At 38.3% G+C, this 12,749-nt stretch overlaps 1 protein-coding gene across 12 annotated transcripts in view; it reads right to left on the bottom strand.

The window, feature by feature from the left end:
* Positions 1–12,749, bottom strand: part of KLF12 (KLF transcription factor 12) — a 249,681-nt gene that overhangs the window by 229,772 nt on the left and 7,160 nt on the right. The window contains exon 1 of one of the 12 annotated variants that reach the window (XM_035561279.2): positions 8,283–8,298. The exons of the other annotated variants lie outside the window; for them this stretch is intronic. The gene's annotated coding sequence lies outside the window, so the exon portion shown is untranslated. Of the gene's footprint in view, positions 1–8,282; positions 8,299–12,749 lie in introns of those variants that run through there. 12 annotated transcript variants of the gene reach the window in all.

The following is a 12,749-nucleotide window of genomic DNA, read 5'->3' as shown; positions in this document are numbered from 1 at the left end:
TATTCGTCTGCACATTACTGCATCGTTAACTTATACTGGAGATGGGAAAGAGGGGTTAGAAAAGAAAGCAGTCACTGTTAAGTGTAATTTGAAGAAGGATGTTGCCCAATAACCTGGTTAGATTTCAAATCCCAGACAAGAAAGGACAGTGTATGTAACAAGGCCACAAAAAAACAGAGAAAGAACTAATACATGTGGAGACTAATTAACAAGGAACTTGCAACAAAACAGAAGGAACTTCTAAGAGTTACAAAGAAAATAAGTGTAAACTTGAATCCACAGTTTCTTCTAAATATAATACTCTGGCAAGAAAAACAACAGTGGAGTTCCTGTATTTTCCCAGTTTTTTTGTTTGTTTTGTTTTCTTAGAACTGAAATTACCTATTCTGATTATGAAATGAAAACAGACAACACAGAGTCTATATGTCATTCCTTTAACATTTCCTGTATTTTTTAAGATAACACAGTTACACACAAGGGGTGACCTCTTTTAACTACTGCACTTTTATTACTGATGATGAAATAACCAAATAACCTCATAAACTCAGTTCAAATTTTCAAGTATGTCAGGGGTGGAGGGGAAGAAACCAACATCTTAACTGAAGCCCAGTGACAAAAATAAACCATGAAAATCAAGGATCTGTAAGTGTACAGCTGTCTACACTACAGAGAAATTAGTGCCAAGCCTTTAAAACCCTGAAGAAAACTTAGCTTTAAGTATCTAAGAAAAGAAATAGGCAAACAAGACACCCCAGCTGTCTGCCTACTGCAGGACTTTCACTATTACAAATGATGAAACTCTGAAGGAGGAATTTTACCTTAGCTGCTGTGACATTCAAGACACAGTGGCTGGAAAGAACACCCTGGCCCCACAAAGGCTGCTGGTTACAAAAGCTGATATCCACTTGCACTGAAAGTGGAAACTTCACCCTGCATTATCCCTGTTGCTTTTCAAAGGACCTGATTTTTTAAAGCACAATTGTTTCAAAAAAAAAATCTATTAGTGGCTGTTTTAGATTTTGGCATACACTCATTTATGTCCTTTAGCAGATACTCTTCAGCAAGAGCTTCACTGTTTATACTTTCAAAAACTCCAGAATGAACACAGTTATTTTCTTGCATGCCACAAGTTTTTGCCTGTTTGTACAGCACCTTCATTCCAGCATCCAAGAACCCCTCATTCAAAGAAACGTCCAAAGACATGTGTTCTCCAGACCTCTGCAAGGATGAAGCTACTGTTGCTACTGTGCAGGAAGGGAGATGGAGCCAAGAGAAAAGGGTCAGATGCTTAACACAAGGGTCAGATGCAAGTAACAGGCATAGGGCTGCAGAGGAACAGGATCTCCATAGTTGCATCTCTTCAGCTGAGAATTACAAAATCTGGGGATGCGTCTTTTCAGTATTGTCCATATGCAGAACGAAGGCTGGTACCCTGATCTTGCCACCAGAGCACCTGCAATACTTCAAGTTTTCTGAGAAGCACAATCTTATTTGCCCATTCACTGGTTTTATGAGACTGCATCTGTGTTGTTTTGTCCTTAGCTCTTCTTTGCTATTATTTGTTATTCTCCTGCATAGCCTCCTGGAAACTGGGAAACTAACCAATTCTTAGATTTAGGAGGAAAACTCCAGTCCGCTATGGCTGCTCTATCTCCCATTAGCCCAATACAAAATGTGACTTTCAATCCTCCTTAGGTTCCTGCTGCTCACCTCCTTCCTGCTGGCTCCTCTCTTTCCATGGGGTTGTTCTTCCCCTAACTCTTCCCCTTTGATGACTGATTCAGTTCATAAATAACTTCAGCTAAGAAACAGATGTTCCCCCTCCCTCCTCTCCACTTGTACCTTCATCTCACCCCACCACATACACATAAAAACTTTTAAGGATGCAATTAAGACCAGATTCCGAAATCTTGTCCCCATTAGTTATCAAGCTGCAAAAAATAAAAATCAACATTCGTAAACTCGGGACTGTCAGCAGCAGCAGTGCCTAAGTTAGGAGCATCATGGTGTGTCAGCCATCTCCACCAAGCCCGGAGAACAGTAGAGGTTGCTGTGTATCCAGGAAAGCCATCTTGGAAAAGACTGTCTTGGAAACATGGCCAACTATGGTTTTGCTCATTTTTATATGGCTACTCCAACTGCACTTTTCATGTATACAAACCTATGATTTGCAATTGATTTTCTTGACAATAGAAATACTCAGTCGTACATTTTACAGTATTTCATGTCTTTCATTTTTCAGTTCAGAAAAACTGGCCAAACACATATCACATTTTGTACAGACATGCTTCTGCAGTTTGCTCACTGAAGACGATGCCTGCCAGCATTTTAAGTTTTTTTTCACTACATTACAACTAGGCCTTTTCCACAAGACACCATTTGCCACATTAATCTCTCCCTGAAACTCTGTATTTCCCATTCCCCTACTAACTTCACCATTTACATGGGCTATTACATTGCTGTTTGGTGAATTTATTTTCAAGTTTCATTGGGTGCACATCTGAATCCAGACCAAGTAAGCCTGCCACAGATGTCCAGGATAATTCATTCCTTACCATCAATAATGAGGACCCTGCAGACCTTGCCAGTTCCACCATCAAGTCTTTTTCCCCTCTCCCTTTCCACCCTTCAGAGGACAAGCCTGACATTTGCGCAGTGGATCTAACCCCATGGGACAGCCCGTGCCAATGTTTAGTTGACACAAACACTTTGGAAGATATGAAAGAGCCAATTTGGACTCAAAGGATACATCATCTCCAACTTACCTACGTACTAACATCTCTCATTTCAGCATCATACCACGAAGGTGAAAACACAAGTCTCAGACACTTCCACCGGAGGAAAAACTCTATCTTTCTGTCATCACACCAGACTGCTGCTGTTCACCCACAGAGAAGTCAAGTAATGTGTCTAGAAATCTTTAACACCTTGCAGCTGTCATGTACGGACACAGAAGCATCTCCCAGTCAGAGATTCAACCACATCGCAGGCTGCAGGTAAGTATGAAAGAGGTGCTTACTTTCTATTTGAATTGATATTTCTATTTATCTGTGACTAATGTAATCTCTGACTTCATCACCGTACTCCCAGAAGTCAATAGAACCTGAAGTAAAAACCAACGTACCTAAGGACAGACGTTGACACTGTTTCTCTGGAGCCATGGCAAAGCTGCAGAATGATCTGAGCGTTCAGTATTACTCTAGCAGCAGTAAGTATCACATAACTATTTTGAAAATCTATCTATACTTGCTAGAAACAATAAGGAATCTAGAGCTGAAAATGGTATCAACATTCTGACAGGAAAACAGCAAACACTTAAAGCTGTCCCGATGTTTCTACAGGACTGAATTTTTGTCACTATCAATTCACCTGGTCACACCTTAGAAAAACAAAGGAAATTGGAGGAGAGCAATGGGGCTAAGGTATACTTTTTTCATGATCACTGCCCCAAGGCAAGCATACCTTAGTCATTAGAACAGTAGCCATATAACCAAGCTATTCAGAAGACACGCATCGTATTATAAATAAAAGAACCAAGAATAATTTTCTCATTTCAGATAAAAGCAGTATCACACTGCTATCTCATACATTTCCATCTCTTATTTTCATACTCTGATAATTCTCCATACACATTCGCTGCAGTTATCCCTTCTTCCTTCTAAATTTAAGTAAAGAGCACTGACTTCTGTTCGCCTTTCATCTGGAGGCATTTAACTTTTAATCAGTCCTTCAATATGAAATTCAGTTTGTATTGGCACAATGGTTTCACATAAAAACAATCATAATTTTAGCAGAACTCTATTATGCTGCAAATCCTTGCTTCCATCTTGACTTACTTTGCAGTAATCCATGCAGTTTATTTGGTTACACAAAGAACCACAGTTCATTTGACATAATTACCTCCCTCTTCTGTTAGTATCTGTTTGGCATCCTGAAATGCCATATTCACTTTTTTTTGATGCACGTTCACGGTCCTCAACAAATGACTTCATAAACGTGCTGTTCTGCCTTTGGCCATATAAAAGTTTACCTTCTCTAATTTTTGTAACTTTTACCTTTTGTAACTTCTGTAACTCTATCTGTGGACTTTCAAACAAGCACACAACAAACAAAAAAGCAAAAGACTCATCAAGCAAGCATTTCCCTTTCTTACTTTTCCTTCTGTAAAGGAAAACACCCAGAAACCTTCTTTTCCTGATCTACTGACCTCCCCTTCTGCCTAACGCTTCTGGCCAGTGTGTGGCATCACTGACAGTGGAACCAGTATGAGTGGTGACTACAGCTTGCAGAGGAGGGACAGGCACCCTGGGAGATGGATGACAACGAGGACTGTGTAAGCCACCACTGACACTAAGAGAAGCAAATACAAAACCACAGACAGCCGTACCTTGGTTAGGTTGACTGAACCATGACTTCTTCCACACTAATGAGCACGCAGAGGCGATCACTGTCCACTCTGTATAGAGCGCAGCTCTTGTAAAAATGCACAGAAAACTCTGCTCTGGGCTTATTCTCACATACGAACACTCCTTTCCCCTCAACGTGAATCTAATACCAACTTCAGGACACCCTGTATAGTATATATCATACTCCAGGGATAAAAGTACTTCCATTCTGAAAACATTAACAATTCCAGCAAGACCAAATTATGACCAGCAGCCTTTAAAATTAAGTATATAAAAGTATTCCTATATGATAAGAACAAGTTATCCAGTAAATGCAATTTGCTTGCCCTTCTCACAAACTCTGTTGCATAAACATAACTAAGAGCATAAAAGTCACCCTCCAAAGTACACAGAAACTTTTAGAAGGCATGAGAAGAAAAAATGTCAGGTTTCACCCCATCAGCTGAGAGCAAGTCACTGAAGACCTGATTTTTAGAAACATGGATGTTAACTTCAGTGAGAGTTGAGCCATTTAACACACGTGAAAACAGAACCAAGTTCAGCACTCCCTATTCAGCAAAACCCTCACAGATTCTCTCCCTTCCTTCTGAATCTAGAATTAGCTATTACATCAAGGAACACAAAAACCCAGAATTATTATAAATATAATTTCATGGACATGTAGTAACTTTCAATATGGTCTGCACTCTTCAGAGATATTAATTTAAAAGCTTGAACCAACAGTTTAGGATTTCCTCTAAGCTGCAGCTTTCTCAAGTCAATATTTGTAAATCATGTTTCACGTTTCCAAGGAAACCAAGTGGGTAATACCTCTTGCAAACAGCCTCTTTCAATATACTTTTCATGGCTACATGGCTCACAGAAGTTATCCTTGGTCTCACAAAGGAAAGAAGTCGCACTTTTCCTTGTATCTTCTGAAAAAAAAAAAAAAAAAAAAAAAAAAAGTAGGCCTACAGAAGCAACTCAAGCAGCTTCTATGGCAAGAACCTACAGAAATCGCTGTGGACTTTCCAATCTGAAGCATATGTATAATAACCCTTGTATACTGTAGAAAATCTGAGTATTTTTTCCAAATATTAGTAGACCTTAAAACATTCAGGGTACATAGCATTACATTTATTTTGCACAAGTAAAAGTGAGGCACTTCTTAAATGATATCTAAATTATCAGCCAGTACACCACCTACAGAGGCCCGAACATACCTCACCATCCGTCTCAGAAATGTATTATGCATCTAATAATAAAGTTCAAATGTTAATGAAGATAAAGACCAAACCCAGAGTAACGTATTACAATAGAATACTGCTTACTTGTTTTCTTTTCCTATTATTTTTCTTATTTGACAAACATTTAAATCAGTTTAAGGCATGACTAGCTTAATGAATTCTGCAAACAAAAGGTTACAGGCATGTGATGTACTCAAAGTCATTTTGTTGTTGAGATCTTTGGAAGAAGCAAACTTAACAGCAAAGCAACAAAGAAATAGTATAACAGGAGAGGAAGAAAAATAAAGCAGAAAAAAAATCTATGAATTCCACTTCAATTCATGTGAAGACTTAAAAGGAAAAAAGACAGCAACAGTCTTTTTGTGCTCTTGCACACTTGAGACAGTTCAAAGCAAAACAGAAATCAATTGTCCTGTTTTTTAGAAATGTTGTGAGACTTCCGTTTCCAAAAAGCCTGGTGATGCATTTCTAAATGATGCACTTAAAGGGCATCATTATGTGGCCAAACACCCTTGCCGAAAAACAAAGACTCTGAAGTTTTACCAAAAAAAAGTCCAGACTAAAAAAAAAAAATACACATCCTGCTTTCCCATCTGTTCGCATCTACCTACAAGACACCCTCAAGAACCGTTTAATACACAAAATACACATTCAAAGTTCCTCAGGTTGTTGCACTCAATTCACGGGGTAAGAAATGAGTATTCTTTGGTGGCTCAGTGTAACAAGAGAACCACAAGCCCTTCAGAAAGGACCTCAGCCTCCTCCTGACATGACAAACACCAAGCCAAATCCATGGAGCTAGATGGTAAGAAATTTTTGTACCCAGATCCATCTGCAGCCTACAAGAATCCAGGTTTGAGAACACCACACAAAACAAACCTGCAGCTTCTCAACAAACATAGATGCAGCAAGAGGACTCTTTTGACTTTATATGAGAAGACTGTTCACACAACAACAAAAAATGATCCCATTAAAAAGCAAACACTTTATATAACGTACCAGGCATCACATTAGCTATGTAAACTTTTGTGGCCAGCAGTGAAAACCATTTACTGTCTTATAAAATTTCTCAAAGTTGTCTGGTGTAAGGAACATCATTCTACAGCTGAGGATTGAGATATTTCTAAAGGACTGTATCTTTAATGGTTAATAACTTGATTTGCAACAAGGGAAACCCATGTTGTTTTGAAAGCATATTCAGCGGCAAATAGGGCTTGAAGGATCTTGACTCACGGCTCAGCAGCAATGGACTTTCTTTATGACCTCTGCTAACGAAACACACACGTACACGTTAGTTTACTTTTCTTGGATCATTTGTGTCCTTCCCACAAACACGCACTCCTTGATTTCACAGTTTCTCCCCCTGCAACCTGCCTTCATCTCAAGAGAGACACGCAGAGCCCAGTTCCACAACTGAGAGAGACGGGAAAGACTAGAAATACTCTCAGAAGATACCGGAGCCACTCCTCAACACAACAAAACAACCATGAAGACACACAAAAGGCAGTTCTTGCCCAGGCTGCGAGGACAGGAAAAGGCCCAAGAGAAACTCCTTCTAGACCGCAAGTGAAGCCATCGTCACCGTGAACCTGAGACGTCCCAATTATAAAACAGCAGGACACACAATGCACGTGACAGCTTGACCTTAACAGAAGAAACAGAGTTGCTTTCCACGTGGCAAGCTGTGAGGTTATCACAAGCTTTCCCGAAGGTAACACAACCAGCGCCGAGATGCCACGTGCAGTTCCAGCTGTCTACTGCATTAGCTCCGAAAATAACGGGTTACTGCTTTACCGCAGTGTTTTCAAGAACTGCTGTAATAAATCTTCAGCAGAATTTCAGGACTCCAGGGACCTGTAACGTGCTATGTGATCTATAACACAAAAATATAAATTAAGGAATGACTGGTTTTTACATTTAGAAATGCATGCAATGGAAACTAATGCTGCATAAAAACACACCTTGGAAGTAAAAAAGATAAAAAGGCTAATAGACATTGGGTGGAGAAAACAAGAGCAATACTGCTCGTAAAGAACAACAAGCAACATCTAAAACTTGCACTTTAATAAAAAATGAAATCATTATTAGCATTTGCAGAGAAAGGTTTCTAAGCTAATGACTGAATATGCTTTAGGCTCACATTTCTTTTTTGCCATATGAAGAGCTGTACTCAGAAGACAGAGTTCAAAAGCTCCATGGAGAGCTGTTCACAAGTCTCAAACACCACTGCTTGACTGTAAGAGGCTATTTCTTAATAAACTGGTGGTCCATAAAGAGCATAAAAATCATGAATAGTAGTAAGTCCAACAGAGTACAGTACAAGCCCACTTCAAGTACCCCACTGGAAGCTTAAATTAAGATATTGCAGAGTAAAATGAAAGGTGAGTCTGTCAGGAGGAGAACTGGGGCAAAAGCTGGGATTGCAACAGGTGGCGGGCAGTCAATTTGATTTTAGAAAGGTGATGTTCCCCCACAGACCTATTGGTTCTGCAACAATATAAGACGTGTATAATATTTGTTTTACTACGTATTTCTCTTTCCTTTTTTAAAATACAGATAACTAAACACTGATTTGAACTTCTCTCAAGAGCACAACAAGACATTATTTTGGCAAAGAACTTCAACTGAATATATTTCTAGTGCTCTTTACCTGGTAAGCCATTCACTTTCTTCCCAGACAGCTTGAAGCATTAACAAAATCTTGCCTCTAAATGGCACCTTTCAGTTTTCCAACTTGCTGCACAAGGCTACATTGCACAATGGTCCTTGTTCCTAATCCTGATCCTTCTTACATGATCCACAGTAGTTACATTAACCTGGAGAAAGAAAATGACAGAACCAACAAATTTCCTTTTCCTTCCTTGAAAAGGAGGAAGGGAATTACATTTCCAATTGTACAGTTGTAAATTTTCCCATTTTTTTAATCATGCTTTGGCATTTAGTTGCTACTTCAAGAAATTAAGGAAAAGTCGGGGGGGGGGGGGGGGGGGGGGGGGAAGCCTTCAGTTTGGTTTCCTTATATACTTATCCAAGATTATAGTTTTATAATCAGAGTATGTAGAAATAAGCTTTATTTACACAACTGTTATCTCCCTGAGAAGACTGAGAAAATAGAGCAGTGCATATATAAACATGGAAGCAAGGCTCTAAAAAGGATGAAATAATACTAGGAGGAAAAAAAAAAAATGGAGTACCAGCAGGACATCAATAATAAAATTACTGGGAAAGAGCAGAACTTCCTGAAGTCAAGCCAAGCTCAGCAAAATCACCTCACACTCGTACTCCCTCTTTTAAAACCAGTATGATTAACGAAAAGCAGTTATGGGGGGGAAACAGAGTATCCGAACAATAACAGCATTATTACATTTGAAATGATCCTGGCTAAGTGCATGAAGAAAAATGGTAAGCAAGAGACAAAAAGGTCTTAAGTAGTGCAACATAACATAAGCACACAAAAAACTGAGCATGCGTAATCCTACTCATCTGATATCCCTGGCCAGCAAGCGTTGTATTTCATGCTTCAAATAAAATATACGGAGTGGGCATGTCAGAAAAGGCACTTGAGAAATAGGGTGTCAACAACAATAGTTGAGAAAAAGGGAAGCCTTCAAAAAAGTTACTTTCATATGCAGCTTCACAACATGAGAATAGATGGGTACTCCTATCTTTTGACAAAGTTTAATACTTCCAGAAGCAGCAGCCTAACAAACAGTATTCCAAAGCCTCTATGGTAAAGAAATAGTCTTCCTGTAATGTTGTTGTAAATTCTAACAAAAATTTCTGACTTTTATTTATTCTTCTCAAACAAGTTGAAAGACAAATTTGAAATTATAAAAATGACTTAAATTCCTTCCCTCATCAGCATTCAAGGAGTACTCACTCGCTATTGAAGTTTCAAAGAAATTACCATTACAAGTCTGATAAAAATCACGGACTAAACAAAACAGAAATGGAGTAAACTAATCCATAAGCAGGTGCGTAAGAGAACTTCTTCTTTTCCACAGCTTATTCAACTGCTACAGACCAGTACCTAGCTCATACAAAAGTTGAAAAAATCTAGTGGGAGCAAAAAAAACAAGGTACCTTTCTTTTTTTTCTTCCAGTCTTAAGATAAACAATACGCTGCAGGATGATACATACTAGCTGCAAAACCCTGAAGTACATTCTAAACAGAAACTGAATTTCACTTTTCCTCCTTATACTACATTTTTCCTTTATTTAATATAAATATTAGTTTTAAGCACAAATACTTCTTAGTAGGATTTCTACAGTAACCTGGCACATTAAAAATAAATTATTTCTATTATTTTGATCTGAGCTATGTTTTCTACAGTTTACCAGAGTTCTGATAAGATAACCTAAGAACAGCTCGAACGGGTCAGTATTTAAATAAAACCATCCAGTAAATAAGAATCACAGCATTTGACATACTGTAATATTAAAAAATGATAAAAATAAAGCTCAGAAAAATTAACTCCACAAAATTTTAAATACATAGGTATGCGTTCTCTCGACTAAAAATCGGCATATGTGGCATAAGACTTTCTGCTGTGTATCAGCATGCTAAATGTCCCTTAGACAATGGACATCACTGGAAATGAAAAATGAGGAAGAATTACAGTAACAAAAGCAGCTTTAAACTGGTTGCTTAAACCAAAGTTTCCTGCTCACTATCTTGAAGTAAAAACGAGCTAAATCAATTCACCTTCTTCAACAGCTACAAATTAAAACACTGATCAATTATGCAAACTCTGAAAGCAAAGACAGAGAAGGAATTGACAGGAGACTGGTTGACCACTCATTTAAGAGACAGAGGTACAAGGTTAAATGGCTGGAAGCCAAATATATGGATAAATTCATGGTACATACAATGCATAAAGATTAGGGCAATTATAATCACTGAATCCATTTACCAAAGAATATAGGTGATTCTTCATCACACAATGTCTTCTACGATATGCTCATGTATTCACAAAACGTTAAAGCTCCAACAAAAAACACTTGCTTAATCCAAGTCCAGGTGATATTCTCTTGATGACTCAATTTAAACTGAATTAGATGATCATAACCATCTTGTCTGATCTTCAAATCAATTAATTTACAATCCAAATTAGATAGATTAAAATTAGATAGATCCAAATTAGTGTAGATTTCTTTTTTTTCTTCTCACTTCACAAAGCCAATCAATATAACTTCATTTGACTTCATGGTAAGTTCCTTCTGGTATCTGCTTAAATGACAGTATGTCCATCATCAACTAAAAACTTAAAACAACCAACCATCACTTGAAACCATCCTTCAGGATGGCAATGAAGTCAAAATGAAGCTTCACTCTTCAGTTAACAATTTAAAGATACGCTTTTCAAAGTCTTTTTCACTAAGTCAATACAGATTTCACATACATATTCACATGCTACCCTATCGGGGGAACTTGACATGTTCCTTAGCCTATGACACAGGGAATTAAATCCCCCTCTCAGTATCGGGCTTCACATTTAGGCAGAAGAGAGCAGTACAAAGAGTTAGGAAAACCCGTGCCAGACACCAAGAACAATGATGACAGTTTTACAGGAATAAAGCCTAGAAGTACTCCTAAATCCCCGAATTAAGAGTTGTTTCAAAGTCACATGCCTCCCACTAGAGGTACAGAACATGATGGGTTTCCAAAACCAGTGATCATACTATAAACTGTCAGAATGAACTGAATTTGGCAGCTATGGCTAAACGTGAACTTGTTTATCCAGGCAGAAATCCTTAAAAGTCTTCGGAACTTGCACGCTGGCCAAGTTAGGCACCACTTTTTCTGTGGCATTCACAGTGCAGTCAGGATGCTTTTTAGGATGCGATTCCCACACTTCACCCAGTTGCCAATGCTCAGACTTCATAAAAGCTGCAGCTTAATCATTCGGCCTTTAAACTAAGAACACCATAATGTCTGAAGAATGCTGACAAGCATTACTGGTTTAGATCATATCAAATGATTGCCACGGCACATGGCAATCTATATAGCCCTTCTATAAGCATTACTTTTACAGATTCTTTTGTACAGGTAATTTTTTTGTTTGTTTTGCTGAATTAATTTTAACATTGTATAGCACAAGGACATTTCAGCCAACAGAATTTTCATATTTCTAATTTTTAGCTGATACAAAGGTATTTCATGCTACATTTATGTTACTATTTATAATACCACAGTAATATACAAGGATATGTCAAATATCTAACACTAAATCCAGCAATATCATCCATCACCACCTGACACCCCAACCACAGCTCAAAAGACAACTACATCATTAGCCTGCAGGTTCAGGTGTGTACACAGCAGTACAAAAAGAAAAGTTTTGAAGAAAAAAGCATAGAGTGGAAAATAGAGTAAAGTTGCTATGCTATTCATAAAATGAAGATGGCTTTAAAATAACCCAGGACCCAGAAAATCCAACTAGGAATACAAATTAAAGAAGTCTTTTTATTACAAGACTCTGTCCCATTCAGGTCATCAGTGGAAGTGTTACACCAGGATGGAAAGGATGTCAGAAAACAATATCTTTCACCCAAAGAGAGACAGTGCAGCATGTCACAAGAGGCAGAAGAAGCAATAGCTAAACACCCAGTGACAAGAACTCATGGTTGTGAAGAAGCTAAACTGACCGCAGTCAGAAGTAATCACAAGAAAAACTTTCTCCTTTTATTTTTAATTCCTATTTTTCTAGGGGAGGAAGAAGATATGTCAATGAAAGCTTCACGCGTGTGGAACTTTGGCAATGTTTGGGAGGGATGTGAAAGTACAAGTATTTCTCACTTCTGCTGATAGACATGCCCACAAGATGACTCGGGTACCGAATAACTAAGATCCCAGTGCTTTCCCTAATGAAGCAAACCACAGCCTGGTTGAGGGTGCCCACTCTCACAGCGCATGTGGCGAGTTAACTGACAAATAATGGAAGCCACAAAAAAAAAAAAAAAAAAAAAAAGGCACATGGAGCATGGAACCCACACTCCCTTCCTCTCCCCCAGCAGATCACATTATTTGCTTGATGTGACTATTGTAAACTTTACCCCAACAGTCACAACCAAAAATTACAAGTTACCAGTTTGTCCACCTTCTCAAAATGCAAGG

The sequence above is a fragment of the Cygnus atratus genome, chromosome 1 (assembly GCF_013377495.2).
Source record: "Cygnus atratus isolate AKBS03 ecotype Queensland, Australia chromosome 1, CAtr_DNAZoo_HiC_assembly, whole genome shotgun sequence".
Lineage (NCBI taxonomy): Eukaryota > Metazoa > Chordata > Aves > Anseriformes > Anatidae > Cygnus > Cygnus atratus.
Note: the sequence above shows the minus strand (reverse complement) of the source record. Positions and strands in the feature narration are given on the sequence as shown.